This window comes from Oryzias melastigma, linkage group LG9 (assembly GCF_002922805.2).
Source record: "Oryzias melastigma strain HK-1 linkage group LG9, ASM292280v2, whole genome shotgun sequence".
Taxonomy (NCBI): domain Eukaryota; kingdom Metazoa; phylum Chordata; class Actinopteri; order Beloniformes; family Adrianichthyidae; genus Oryzias; species Oryzias melastigma.
In genome coordinates, this window is record NC_050520.1 from 20,859,921 (window position 1) to 20,874,866 (window position 14,946).

At 39.6% G+C, this 14,946-nt stretch overlaps 1 long non-coding RNA gene across 1 annotated transcript in view; it reads left to right on the forward strand.

The window, feature by feature from the left end:
* Positions 1 to 14,477, forward strand: part of LOC112148399 — a 27,907-nt gene extending 13,430 nt beyond the window's left edge. Inside the window, exon 2 of the long non-coding RNA XR_004948379.1 lies at positions 13,379 to 14,477. This is a non-coding gene — a long non-coding RNA (uncharacterized LOC112148399). The remainder of the gene's footprint in view (positions 1 to 13,378) is intronic.
* The last annotated feature ends 469 nt before the right edge of the window (positions 14,478 to 14,946 follow it).

A 14,946-nucleotide genomic window follows, 5' to 3' on the forward strand; every position in this document is an offset into this window, starting at 1 on the left:
TAATTAAATATTATAAAAAATGATATTATAGAGGAACTGCTTTTAAGTTGCTTTAAAACTGAATAATTTATTTACTACTATTAATAAAGTAAAACTTGGCTTGTTTTGGCTCATTTGTTTAAGAATTTTGCATCACTTTCCAACAGGAGCGGATAGATCCTCTTTCCTTAAATTTTACCCAGAGATCAAAACTGGGTTCTTTTATTTCAACATGGGTTCTGATTTGGAGTTGACCAATTCCATTTTTGATTCATCCCTGGACATCCTTAAAGACTTGAATTTAGTGTTTTCAGCATGTTCTTGTTGAATTGTTTTCATGATGGAGGACATATATATATATATATATTAAGTAGACTGAACTTAAAATTGCATTTTTGATTTTTTCTTTTTTCAAATTGTTGTAAATCAGGAGCAGATGCTACAAACCTATTTGAAAAAGCTTGTTAGCATGATGTTGAAGCTCTACGGCAAGCCATAAGCTCCCTGCTCCGCTCCATTCAGATGCATCAACTTGCAGTTGACTAGATCGATGTACGTTTTCGTTTTCCTTGTCCAAGCTGGGATCTGGCTGACAATTGTAAGATGGGATAGCTTTAATAATTAAAAAAAAAAACCCCAATGCAATTTCAAGAATGCTCGCCGTTTTTGTTGCACCATGCTAGGTTGGGGGTGTAAGGAGCTGTTAGCTAGCAGGGGAACATGTAAACAAATGGATGATGGGAAGGGGATGGACTTACTCTACGCCAACAGTCCCACCCACAACTCAGAGGTAAATTTCTAATGAACTAGTACCAATCTGCAGAAACTAAGTCCAAGAAATGGACCGGTTTTGAAATTATGGCTAAAAATGGCATAATCGTGAATAAAAGACCACTCAGAACACTTTTAAAAAAGATCAAAAGTTGATTGCAGAAGGACTTAAAAGATAAATAAGTAAAACATGTTCATTCAGCCATTATAACTTTTATTCTGCCTCCTTGCAGCCAAAAAATAGACGCATCTTTCTTTCCTATCTATTAAGAGGTTATCATCTTTGTCGAGGTGTCCTTCTCAAGCCTTTTTCGAGGCTTGTTGGGTTTTAAGAGGATCCGAGCAAGCTTTCAGTCAATCCAGAATAAAGTTGTGATCACTGCAAGGAAAAAAAATCATTCTTTCAGTGAATTTTTCCTTGAGAAGGATGTTGTATTCATTAACTGTAACTTGTCTTTTCTCCACGGCACAAAGCAGTAGTGAACCTGCTTATACACACACAGTCTCCTCAAGGTTAAAAGAGGAAAAGAGTTGCTAGAAAATAGATTTTACACCTGGTTAAAAACTAAAGCACTTCTTGTTCGCTTTCGACAGACCATCCAAGTTTCTAAGTGCTATATACACAACTTTCAATAAAAAGTCCATTCACCCGAGAGAAAGTTTACCTCGGCTGAATGTATAACCAGTAGCATATCAGCCACCAAAAGTAGCCTGATGGAATCTTTCCACTCTTCTCTAAATCGCAGACAAAGCGTTGCAATCTTCTGACTGATTGCTGTTATTTTCTTGCTCCTCTTTTTTTAGCAGAATTGTTTCCTGGCCGCTTTCTCGGCTGAAGTTTATCAGGTGTTGAACATTAGGACAGTTAGAGTTCATTGGTTGCGAAACGACCACGACAAATACGCGGGAAACGGTTACAACTTTGTCCCGAAATGCAAAATCAAATGTTTTGGAAACACTGCTTAAAGCCTTTAGTTTCACAAAATGAAAAATAATGGAAAAATGGTCCTGGAGGCTTTGGATGTTTCCACACATTTTTTTTCTTTCTTTCACGAGTAGCCTTGCTGCGTAGGAGGGTGCCATTTTGTTTTCAGATGTATTTATTCATAGGTCTGACATTTTGAAACAACCTCAGTGTTCTTGCAGAGTTACAAGGCGAGCTAATTTTCCTGCGTCCTCCGTATGTCGAAGCCGGACTCTTTTCCATAGGCAGTTAGATCTGACGACTATTCACCAGCTATCTTTCTCATTTTGCTTCACGCTCTTCCAAACCCTGAACCTGAACTTGGGAGCTCAGGCGTGGATTTATATGCATGCCCCTCCTTTGATGGCAGGGTAAATATTCATACCGACAGCCAAGGTGCCCCCTTCATTACCCATGTGTTGTGTGTTTGCCCACCAGTTAAATTCTTAGGGGAATTGTTTGGTGAGATGAATGGGGCCAAAGTGCTGAAGGACATATCGGAGTTCAGCAAACAATACCTCCCCTGATTGGCTCAGCTCAGTCCAGTAGGGAAAGTTAGCTGTGGGGAGGAGAAGGTGTGTGTGTGAGGTGTGTGTGTGTGCAGGGGCTGTGTTGTCAGGTTTTGCTAGTCAATTAAAGCCGCCATGAATGGCTGGGAGGGAGAGGAGAGCACCTAGCTGTGCTTTCCATCTTTCTGGTCATGTTGGATCTGTGGAAGATATAAATGAGGTGCCGTTCAACCAAAAATAGGGAGAAAAAAAATCCAGTCAATATTCATCTATTTAATAGCTTGGTATATGCTTATGGTGCCTTTTGAAGACTGTAAGGTTTGTATTTCCCTTTGATGTGCCACCATTGTCAGACTCTCTATCTAAAATCTTCCTAGATGAAATTGGTGACATTTAGTCTTTTTTTTATCCACTGGACCCAGCCTTCAAAGGTTTGCAGCATTGGTTCAAAATGCTTTTTTTTTCACATTCATGTTACTTTTTTCACTGTCGTGGCATACTTGTATTTCTATCACACAATGATGGAAGATAAGCATATAGGTTTATATGACACGGTTTCATTTGAGATTTAAAATAAATAAATATCCAGTCTGTCTGCAGTTGCTGAATTATTGTTAACCTACTATTAGGGGTAATTGGACAAATTTATCCAACTATTTTTCCAATAATGGATAATAACCATTCTTGACATATAATAGCCATCTTAATGTACCAAAGTCAATACAATTTGACTTACGGCTTGAAGCAACAATTCTGGCAATTTTTAGCTAGCAGAGGTTTGTTTCCTCAGTTAGCCTCCATTTCAAGAATAAAAAAAAATCAGACTTAAATATAAGGAAGGGTAAATCAAGAAAAAAAAAGTGTTTAGAGTTGTGTGCTTGATTTAGATTTTCATCATTTTTTTTCAGCCATCATTGTAAATTTGTGGTATTTTTTTTCTTTTCTTATTTGTAATACCCACCAAATGCAAATCTATTAAATGTTTATTTTGAAGCTCAGAGTGTGTTTTTTCAGCAGAATGAACCCCACAAAGTTGTAAAGTTTTCCCCCAATTCAATAAATTCCATCTGACTTGCAGATTTTTTGGTCTTCTTCAAATTGTAGGTTCAGTTAACACTGTTGTAGCTGAAACCAATATGGATTTCTTCACTCTTTTGTCACAACAATCCATCCCATTCCAAAAATGTAACTTATTTTTATGTTTTTATCATCTAATAGCATTTCCATTTAAAAAAAAACCTTTTGATAGGTCTTTTTTTTCTCTTAATTTTTTTTTTCCTCGATGTGTCTTTGAAAGCAAATCCTTGTGAAATGCCAAAATAACAACTGCATGAAGTCATGAATAATTAAATTAAAAAATAAAGCTCATATAAAAGTATATTTTATTATTAATCTTATTAAAACTTGCAACAAAAAAAACACTCCAAAAAATAAGCTTTTTATTGATTTTTCTGACAAAAACAATTAATAATACAATGTTAACACAGCGAGTGATTGTGTTATTAGTTGCAGCTTGGATTGTGTACTTTTGTGGGTTGGTTTGTGAGATTGTTCGTGAATTACTGAGTTTTTTTCCAGTAAATTAGATAGCATATGATTCACAAAGTGTTGCTGTAAGGCTGTTATATACACTATTCTCTAAATTGAGTTTTGCTTAGAAACAGGAGCATGCTTCTCTGACACTTCAGAGCAGCTTTTTTAGCTCTGCCAAAACATTTTTTGTCAATATAAGGCCGCTGGTTTTGAATACCGTAGCACCTTCTACATACTCAGGCAGTCCAAAGTGTCAAATAGCTTTCACAGTGTTCAGAAAAAATTACAATCATTTAATAAAAGACACAAAAGGTTATAAACAAAACTAAGAGTGGAACATTTTAAACAGATAAACCCAAAGTTTAAGTTTGGACTTAAGGACATTTGAGTTTATTGTACTAGCCAGTATCTTACTTTGAGGGTTTTTAATCTCCCTGTAACAGCAGTATCTATCAGAAAATTACAGAGAGGAATATTTCTGTGACTTTAAAGTTCCACTGTGGTCATCTTTAAATTTATTGTAAAGGTATCCTCACTGGTCTTTTAATTATGATTATGCAATGTCTAGCCAAAATCTAAAAAATCTGTGTCATTTTCTAGGACATAATTTCACCAGAGCGCCAGTATTTCATTAGAATTTGCCTCTGAGCAGTGAGCAGGACCATAGAAGGGGAGCAACCCCGCCCCTCTTCCTCTCCCCATTCCAGAGTGGAGTAGAACGCTTGTAATTTTGATGTCACACATACACCATTTTTCCGTCTGCTCCTGATTCACAACAATTTGAATAAAGAAAGAGTTAAATAAAGTTAAATATATAGTTTCTTTGTTTCCATTTTTCCAATTTTCTGGCCACTTAACTCAAAGTGTTTAATATCACATTTTTGATGTATACGTTCTACCCAGTTTGACCCATCATGCCAAAATACTTGGAGAACTAAAAGCAAAGCTTTTGTGATACAATTTCCTTTTAGAGCAGGAGAAGTCCCTGAGAATGAAATAAGATGGGCTTTTTTCCCCACTAGAAAGCATGTCTGAAGGTCTGTCAGGAGGAGGACATAACTGGAGAGCCCACGTTCATGAGCATGCAGCTATAATGTCTAATAATTTTCTCCATTTCTCGCATTCAGCTAATTTGAGTCTTCCTGACTGTGGGGCTGTGTCCTCTATACATCTTCACCCACCATCCCTTCACATTTTCCCTCTGTGCACTCTCACTGTTGAGGACCTATACACTTCCAGATAAGAGGAAATGAAGTCTCATCGGCACAATTTGAAGCGCTGCTTTGAAGCTGAACATGGAAAAGCGGCTCCGCGCCTCCGCGCCAGCAGAAATAAGGGCCCTCTCTTTAAAAAAGCACTTTACCTGTGCTCCCTCTATGGATCACTGCTCTCATTAAACATATTTGGGCTTACATTCAAATTACAATTACTCCAAGAGCTAACTGTTAATGGGCGCAGGGGTTGAAAGAGTAAGAGAAACGTTTCTGACATTTCTTTTTATATCTCTCTTCCAGTTGAATTAGGATCACATCAAAAGGTGGAAGGTGTAGCATAAACTAACCTTAACAAGAATAGAGATTCATTTCTTTAACTGAAATTAAAAGAAGGGGAAAATTATTTTCCATTAGATAACAATCTTCCAGTCAGCTGGGATTTTTTTTTCTTCTGATTATGAGCTGAGCCTTGATCTGACCTTTCAGTACTCGCAGATTGACTGTGTTTTCTGTTTTTGAATCAAATTGGAAGCATATATGAGTGGAAGTGAGTGAGTATTAGTGTGGGGAATGTTGTAAGTGTATCAGACGGTGGAGAACACCCCCCTGGGTGCTCCTGCACAGAACCAAGAAAAGTGATACTTTCATCTATTCACCACCAAGATCCTGCTGGGTTTGAGTCTGTGAATGTGTGTGTGTTTTTCTAAGAGGTTAAAACAGGCAGATATGTCACCTTGGGCACTGCAACCGAGTGAGAAAAGTTTCTTTTTTTTTTTTGGTAGATTTGGTAACGATTTCTAATTTGACACCTGGTAGATTTCACTATATTCAGGTGAGTGTTTGAGTTGTGCTCCGGTGTTCGGCAGATAAAAGCAAATGTCTTTAAAACTGACATGCACATTTCTTCCTCTGAGAATATCTTTTATTGAAAAACCTGTTGACTGCCTCAGGAAAAATGTCTTTCATGTCAAATTTTTCATTAACCACCAAAGGAAACCAGAAGGTGGATACTTCCTCTTGATGCAACAGTGTGTTTAGGAGAAAATAGAGTTACACTGTTGAGCATTTGTAAGGTGCGTGTTATTTGTGTGTGTGCGCTCATGCTGCCAATGTGAGGGTCGGTGCTGGTTACTGCCTTGGGCGATAACACAGGATGTAATCCCATGCATGCTACCAGTCTCTCAGCTGCCTGCATAGATGTTGAGAAACGTTTTAGCCCCTGCAGTGTGCCGTAGGGCACAAGTGTTCACCCTCCCCAAAGGCTACCAGATAGTAGCTGGATGGTGAGTTGCCAGCATTTTCTTCTTAAGTCCTCTTCCAAAATGTGTGCAGCTCTCTCTGCACTGACACAGTTCAATACGAAGCGATGAGAGATGGCTTAACCCATAAAAACCCCGATCCATTTTTGCTGAAATTGAAAATTATGTGGGATGTGCAGCAGAAGTGGACCACAGAGCACATTTCTGATGTTTTTCTGCTACGCTGCATGTCACCATGAGTTCTTATGGGAGAACTTGTGTCTGTCTCTAGGGGTGAAAAATAGCCTCTGAAAATTAAAGCATCTGTGTAATGCCTTGCCTCATTGAGACTAGTAGTCGGTTGAGACAGTCCGGTCATGTTATAATGAGATCATAGCACATATATGCAGCAGCATGTGGGATTATTTGTAAGACTAATTCACAATTTAGAGCTGGAGTGTAAAACATGGTGAGTTCCTTTATGTTTTATTTACAAATATCGTAAATATTACTCATCAGAATTGCTGTAAGTGAAAAGCGTTCTGAAAAAAAAGGTCATGGAAACCGTGGATAAAGATAGAAAAAAAAACAAGATGTGTTTTTTCTTTTCATAATTGGAATCTAGAGAGGTTTGAGAAATTGTAAATGTTGACAGATTAGAACCAGTACTCAACAACAAAATGGCTCATAACAAAATATGTTATAAAATAACTTCATACCAAGACAAGAAAGAACACAACACAGTTTTTGAAGCAGAGAACCTACTGTGCAAATTATATTGCAACATTAGACTTATGTCCTTATTTTACAAGTGATGTAAATACAGGCAAGTCACCAAAAATCAGGAATTTGCACCAAATGTCAATTTTTCTCAAAATCAAAAATTATACTGCTTTTCTTTTATGATAATCAAAGCACTAAATTGGACTGCAGTCTGGTGTTTTCAATGTGATAATTATTCATTAATCCTTAAACACCAGAGATCTCACCTAAATAACACATGCTCTTTGACAAACTGTAACGTTGGTCAATTGTTCATGTGATCAAAGCATATCAGCTTTTCACCAACACGCAACAAATTACTATCATAACAACACTTTTCTCTGCGACTGAATCAGCTGATTTATGTTGACTGTGTAAACGCTTCCCCACGGTAAAGTGTTGCATATTGTTCCACGAACATTAACTCTAGAGCTAAAGCTCTGGTGTAAAAAAGCTTCCTGCCTTCTGTCTCAGAGCCTCCATCATGGGCCTCAGCTCTATCAATGGCTGCCACATACATTGCTTTCCCACACGAATAGTCTTTCAAGCTGAGGGCGGAAAAGAAGAATACATTTCAAAATGTCATTTGCTTTCACGAATAGCGTTCTCAAAAGTAAATCAAAGGCCAAACTGTCTAGAAAGTTCTAAAGGCTGCTCACTTGTGGGTAGAATTGCCTGACCATAATAGAAAATAAAGTAAAAGGAATAAACCACTGGCCTCAATGATTCCTTGATTCACTTTTTGATCAGACACTGTACCTTCTTACAACACTTGTAGGACATTTCTAACTTTTGCAAATCAAACTTCTTCCGTTGCGTGATATTTTTTCTGCATCTTGTAACATATAGCTAACATCATTTACCATCTTTAGTCTTTCAACACTTTGGTTCACCCTCAAGTGAATCCAGATCCCAACTCTTGGGATTTGTTGGTCCGCTCCACCATCTCTGTTTGGCAGCACCCCTGATGTGATTTGGAGTAAGGAGCTTCTACCAACCTTTGATTATTTACTGCTACATTGTAGAAGACATGGATGTTGTTAAGAGAATAGCTTGGGTTTAATGGCTTTGGTGAGCGATACAAAAGTGCCAAGCATGTTGTTGTGTCTGGGTTCACAAAATCCTTCTGGGACACTCCAAGTAAATTGGTTTTCATGTCTACTCCAGGTGCTTTCAGTTGTACTTTTGTGTCTCAGTGGCCCAGTTTGACAACTTTGCTGTACCGGATAAGTATGTGGTACACCACTGTACATCCTTCCAAGAAAGATTTTCTCTTTAACTAACCCCTCTCAAATGACAGTAATCCATGTTTGATTTGGACTCTATTTGAGTAAGTGATAGGTCAACAAGAGGCAAACATTTTCTAAAAGTCAGATTTTTCAACTTTGGAAAATTTTGACACGATTCATTGTTTTAGCTGCGCAGCAAATTGTACCCTGGCATCTTTTACTCCATCTTTGCATCAACTTTACACAGATTCTAGCTGATCCGCCATAGTAACATGTTCGGTGCAAACGTGGTATCGCACTTTCCAAATGTAACAAACCCTGGTGCGAATCAAACATGTCAATGTAAATCCACCCTTAAATACGCAGCTGAAAAAGGTACAGGTTTATTGGTCAAAACAGAAAAATCTTGTCAAGAGTCCCTTAACTTAAAAGCAACCTCTACAGCCTTGCATTTCTCATTAACCACAAAACTTTTTTTTCATGGTTAATGGGTTTTAACACTCATGTCTCGTTTTGATAGCATCATCTAATCCTTATCATTAGTTCCGCTTTAGTTGAAGGTGTAGAGGATGATGTTTTTTTTTTTTTTTTTTTTTTTTATCTGTGCATGATGTGTTATGGTCCAATATCTGCCCAGCCCTCACACCTCTGACCCTGCCTCTGACAGTTCATTATGAGGAGAGAGCTGGCCCCCCGCTGCATGTAGCTGCTGCCATGCAGCCATCATTAGTGAGTGATAGTGGTGTATGTGTCTGCCACACAGCCGTCTATCCAGGAAGCTTTTCTTGGACTTTAATGGAAGCAGACCTAAAAGAACTACGTTGCTCCAGTAAGACACCCAGCTGAGCTTTCAGCTCTGCGGGGACAAGGCCAACTGTCCTGACAGGTTTGAAGAACGCAGTACTATACAGATGCTGAAATGTAGTAAGTGTATAGAACAGCAATAATTGCAGATTTTTGAAACATGATGTTGCCTGAAATGGGTTTAAAAACTGGGATAATCAACTGTAAAAGTATGAGGACACATAAACAAGCTGGTTTCAAATCTGACAGCTCCTGTTTGTCCATCTAAACCGGTTTTGAAACGGCATTAACATATATCTCCAGACCTTAGAGGTAATGATGGCATGAAATTATGGTTGCCTCAGCAGACCTTACAGCCCTCTCTGCTCTCCCTCCCTCTGGGTCCAAGGCCTCAGCCTTCAACCGAGACCGTTTCCCATGCCTTCTTCTCTCCCTCTCCCTTCTTCTTTTGCCTTCCAGTTCCACTCAAAGGGAATGTGTAACTGAATTTAAAATTGAGTGCCCTCCATTCAAGGACCATGGCTAATGAGACGTTTTGCCTTGAAATCTAGCCAGGATGTGGGTGACCCTGATGGGCAAGGCCTGGAGATGATAGCCACCTGTACGTCAGGTGTTTGGCTCCTCAGATCTCTCTTCGCACTGAAAAGCAGTGAGGTGGTTTCTGCCAGAAAAAAAAGGAATGGGTAAAAGCTTTCAAAGGACATGCAGGGGTCACTTGGGGCTGCCATTTTGAATCCTACAACTGTAGCTTAAAGCACGCCCGTGTGATCGGTATCTATGACATTCACCAAGCATTCACTTACATCATTTCAATTTAAAAGAATGGCCACAATGGTTTGTGTAGAAATGGAAGTAGGACGATAGAAGAGTCCAATATGTGGTGCAAGAGAGGGGTTAGAGCGTGGAGTGATGGAACAGTGAGTCAAAGAGATGGAGAAACAGTAGTGGGCCCAATAGAAACAGGTAATCTTGACAGTTTGCTGCACGGGGATCATCCAAGACACTCTGCGTGATTGCATTGATGAAAGGGATCGTCTGAGGGATTCTCCTTTTAATCAGGGGCCCTGAAGAGAGAACCTCGCAGACTGTGGGCCCCTGGCCGCTGCCGGCCACTGTCATGCTAATGAAAGAGGCTCAGGGTGTGAATGGAGAGGCTAGCTTGTTACCATTGCGCTAATTAATTCACACGTAAGATGTGTGCGCGAGTGAGGGTTTTATGCATTTTAATGAAGAGCCTGTGTGTGAGGGTGTGTGCGCAGGTCAAGATGACAGGGATTTGAAGCTTGAGTGAGAAGACAGCAGATGCATCTGGAAATAGCGTGGAGATAATTTGTGGGGAATTATTTGAAGGAAAGCCTCTATCTTGAGTCTGCCTCAGCATTATCTTACTGATTTCAGCTTCAAATTACTGTTATAACACACAGGAAGATACTGTGGATTCCACGCTAATCAGCACGCGCATTTCTTAAATTGTATTTCATTATTGATTGTTACTGATTTCAGCCTGTAATAAATAATTTCTGCTCTTTTTGAATATCAGTACTAAATTACTTTCTCGTATGGAAACCGCGCCGTCTCTGTCATTGTGCGCTGCAAACAATCCTGTCTGATTTATTTTCTCACGACCGTCCATTTTACCCTGTCTGCTGTTTGTCAGAGCTCCTAGGTCAGTCCTGGAACAGCCCCAAAGACAAAAAAGTCATCCTTGGAAATGCGTTAAGGGTCTCAGTCCAGACAACCTTTTCAACCCAACCCATGTTCCCACGGACGAAACATGGAGAGGCTTGTGGATGGCCTTAGGCACAGCATATGGCCCTAGGCTGCAGCATTGTCTGAGCTGTTTGGATAAGAGAGGAAAAAATGGCATTGTTGCACGTGTCACTCAGACGAGACGCAGGGGCGTGTGTCAACGCAAACAGGGAGCCATCAGAATCCACGACCTTTTAATTTGCTGGTGGCCTCTCCCACAGACTTCTTTGTCAAAAACACATGCCCTAGACTGGGCTTTGAGACAAGTGGCATTGATGAGGAACTCAGATTTTATTTGATTAGGAGGGAAAAAAAACAATTGTTTTATGAATTTGTCAAAACTATAAAAAATTGGGAAATTGTGTGAAAGTTAGCAAATAGTCCTTAAAGAGTTAGAAAGGTTTTTTTTTACTTCAAAAAATTTGTATTAAGGTGATATGTTCTGAAAGAACCATTTTTTCTGTTTCCAGGAAGCACATTAACCTGCAACTTCTTTTACTTTTATTGGCAGATTTTTTCAAATCTTTTTATGTATGAGTATTTTATGTAAAAAAATAAAATAAAATATATATGTATATATATACATATATAAACCTAGGGACAACTTTGTCAGTTTTTTGAACAGTGTGAAACTCAGTGTTCAGAACAACACAATGTACCATAGGTCACTGTCTTACCTTGTGAGTGGGAGATACACTCAAAGTCCCTATATTTTGTTCCACAAGTACTGTCTCACATATACCACCCTACCCCCAACCTTGTCCACCCTGTAAAGTGCCATTATAAAAATGTCAAGGGGTCCCTCTCTGTCGTCCTGCCTGTCAAAATCATGTGCCATTATGCAAATCACCGTGTGAGCGCACATTCTCAAAGATTTAAATAGGCGATATGGGCCATGGCTCAGTAGAGACGACATTATTTCACAATTCTTAGAGAAACATGCCGCACTTGTAGATTGATTTAGAAATAAAAGATTGCCTTAGTGCATTTTAGCTTCTTTTCATTTTACTGGTTGAGTTTGACTTTAACACAAGCAGAGTTAAAAACAAAAATAGGCTTTTAATTTGAAAACAAAAATAAAATAATATCTTTTCATAACAAATCCTGAAAAAATGCTAACACTGGAACTTCCCAGAAAGAAGCACACGAGAACAAATCTATTATTCGTTTTGTGCTGTTCTTTTCATTGACATGTGTGTGTGTTTGAAGCACTGAAGGAGAAAAAACACACAAACAAGTGAGATAATAGAAAGGAGAAATATGTCATTTCTGGTGGAAAGAATCATTGATGGAGGTCATCTCTGTAATGCACCCATTTAGATGTTGAATCATTAAAGCCCCGTATTATGGCTTTGAATACATTTCCTCGTGATGGAGGCTTTTTAATCAAAGGGAAGCAAAAATACCTTTCTGTTGCGTGTGCACAACGTCACATAACAGAAAAAAGAAAGAAAAAGGAAGGATAACTTTCCTCACACAAACACATCAGGCCATCCATTAGCTGCAGAAGGGCACAAAGCAGTAAAAGACACAGGAGTGGAAGGGAAATAGACACCGGGCCTTCTGTTTTGACAGCCATGAACTAGAACACAGCTCCGTTGTTTGCTTCCCATGGATGTGTTTGAATGACAGTGAGTGTGATGTACGCTGACATGTAGAGCTGCTTCACATTTCCTCTAATTGCTTCGCGTTGCCCGAGCTTGGCACACATGTAGAGCATGGTAAGAGGCGCCTCTTTTCAGGTCAGGACAGGGGGTTGCTGTGATTTGGCATACAAAGAGAAAAGGAGGCAAACGGGAAGAAGAAGAAGAGGAGGGAATCTCTGATGACTTTGAAGGACGGAGAGGTGACACCTTGTTTGTACTTGAGCGTGGCATTAAAAACTCTGCCTGGTTAATGCAGTGCCACCGTCGTGGGTGACATGCGGGGTGCATCAGTCAGGGAAGGAGGACGTTTTTGTGGAAAAAACAAGATGCAGAAACAAAGCGGGGGGAGGTGGCGTGTGGGTTACAATACGGTGGCAGACGCGGCGTCACTTTTGATTCATGGTGTGCTGAGAAGAACTGAGATTGGAGGAAATCCTTGCAAGGGAGGGGAAAAAGCCTCTATCCTTGCTGATGCTATTTTAATTAAATAGTTGCTAGGTTACACGTTGCAGAACGATAGAGGTGGGTGGTGTGGCACAGGCGCCTGGGCAAGGGGAATGGTGTGCGTCTGTTTTCATGTTAGTCTGAGTGTGTGTGACGGCACATGTCCCCGGACAATGAAAGCACATCTCCTTCGTTTACCATAAGGATTTCAAATGTGAGACACATTTGACATGAAATACAGCGGGAGCGATTTAACGCTTCCTAAAACTCTCCGGCTCCTTCTTTCACTGTCTTTCCGTCTGATTTTTTTCTCTCTCACAGATCAGAGGATGGGTGGGGAGCCTTCTTTTATCTCAATGACTTTTTCTTTTTTTCCGCCCCAGTATAGCGACTGGTGTTCCTTTTGCACACTGGGATTCCAGACAGTGCAGAATGCCACAGGCCTGTGTGCCCCGGCAACCACTTGTGTTTTAAATGCCCCCCTCCTGTACATGCTCAGAAATACACATGCATACAAACCACCTTTGTCCTCCTAGGAGCTCGTCTCAGAACCTCCGTCCAAAACTTTGACCACACAGAAACCAGGATGGGACTCTGATGGAAGGGGGCCAGAGAGAGCAAAGTCCCTTGATGTTCAAAATAAATCTGACAGGCCCTACTGGGTAAGGCCCCGCATAATCTCTCTCACTGACTTCATGCTGGCGGATATTTGTGTGTGCAGTTTGTCTTTTTTTTTTTTTTCACGCCATTTTCATTATTTGCACCACCTTCTTTCATCTCAGCACTTCTTCTTTTTTTTTTTTTCCCCACGCAGCAGCATCAGATAATTCCATAATTTACAGCTATGCATTGTTGAAGATGAATGAGAGTTGCTTTCTTGCTCAGGATGCATTTACCTCCGCGATATAATAATCTTTTTGTAGGAATAATAATAAAAGAAATGCCTTCAAAAGAAATTTAGCATTTTTATCATATTCTCACTCTAATGTGCTAAAAGTGAGTGTTATTTTCAATCTTTCATTTAAAAAAAAAAAGTCGGTGAGAGTGCTGCTTTCGTCTAGTTTTCTCCTTTTCATATGCTTAAGTGAAATATTGCAGCATTTAGGAAAAGTTTGTGTGTGTTTTGAATTGAATTCGCCTCAGGAGGGAAAAACGCATCATTTTGGAAGGACTTTTTTTTTTTTTTTTTCAAAACATCCGCTCTTAAGCATATACAGAAATAACAGGAATTTCAAGTGTCAGTCACAAACAACTATTTTATCTCATGAGTTCACATTTTTTTTCTCCCTACAGAGTCGAGCAGAGGAGGCTTCAACTTGAGTTGAGAGTCGCAAGGGAGCCAGTGTCCGGGGGGTCAGTCTTCCCCCCGGGACCCCTGTAAAGAACCCTCTGATGGGCTGCAGTCAGAGGTCAAAGGTCATTTGAAGCAACATGGTATGAATATGTGACCTTGTGACACAGAAAATGGATCAAAAGACAAATGGACTTCCTGAATGAGATCATGATTGGATTCCAAATATGGGAGAAGTGACCTCATTTTTAGACATTTGCTCCAATGGGAGGCCTTGTTTATTCAGTCAAATATGTTTCTATATTTTTTCTTTCTCCTTATGCATTCAAAATCACTAAAGAAAACAAAACTGCAAAAATGAATAAATAAAAACAACCCAAAAGCAGTCCATTGTTCTCAGGCTAACGAACTAATTTTTCTCCTTTAACCAGAGCAACGCTCAGAATTCACACCCCGCATTCCACTCGCCCTCACAGTTCCTGAAAACAATGCTGTTAAATTGTCTTAATTTGAGCATGGACTGGCTTTACAGCTGTGCGTGGGAGGACCTGGAGGTTGAAGTGCTCCGTGAATGTGATGTGAATTATCTTCCTAATGAAATATAATACTGGAAATGAACTCTGCTGGACCTAAGGCACGCAGAACAATAAGGGGAGATGAAGAAAATGAAGCAGTTGTGTTTGTGTATGCACACTCTCAAATTTGTGCATGTTTAAAAGTGCGTGCAATTGCTAAAATGCATAAAAGTTATGTTTATTTAAAAGAAACTGTTCATTCTTTTATTGAAGTGGAAATCCCTGAGAATACAAAGTG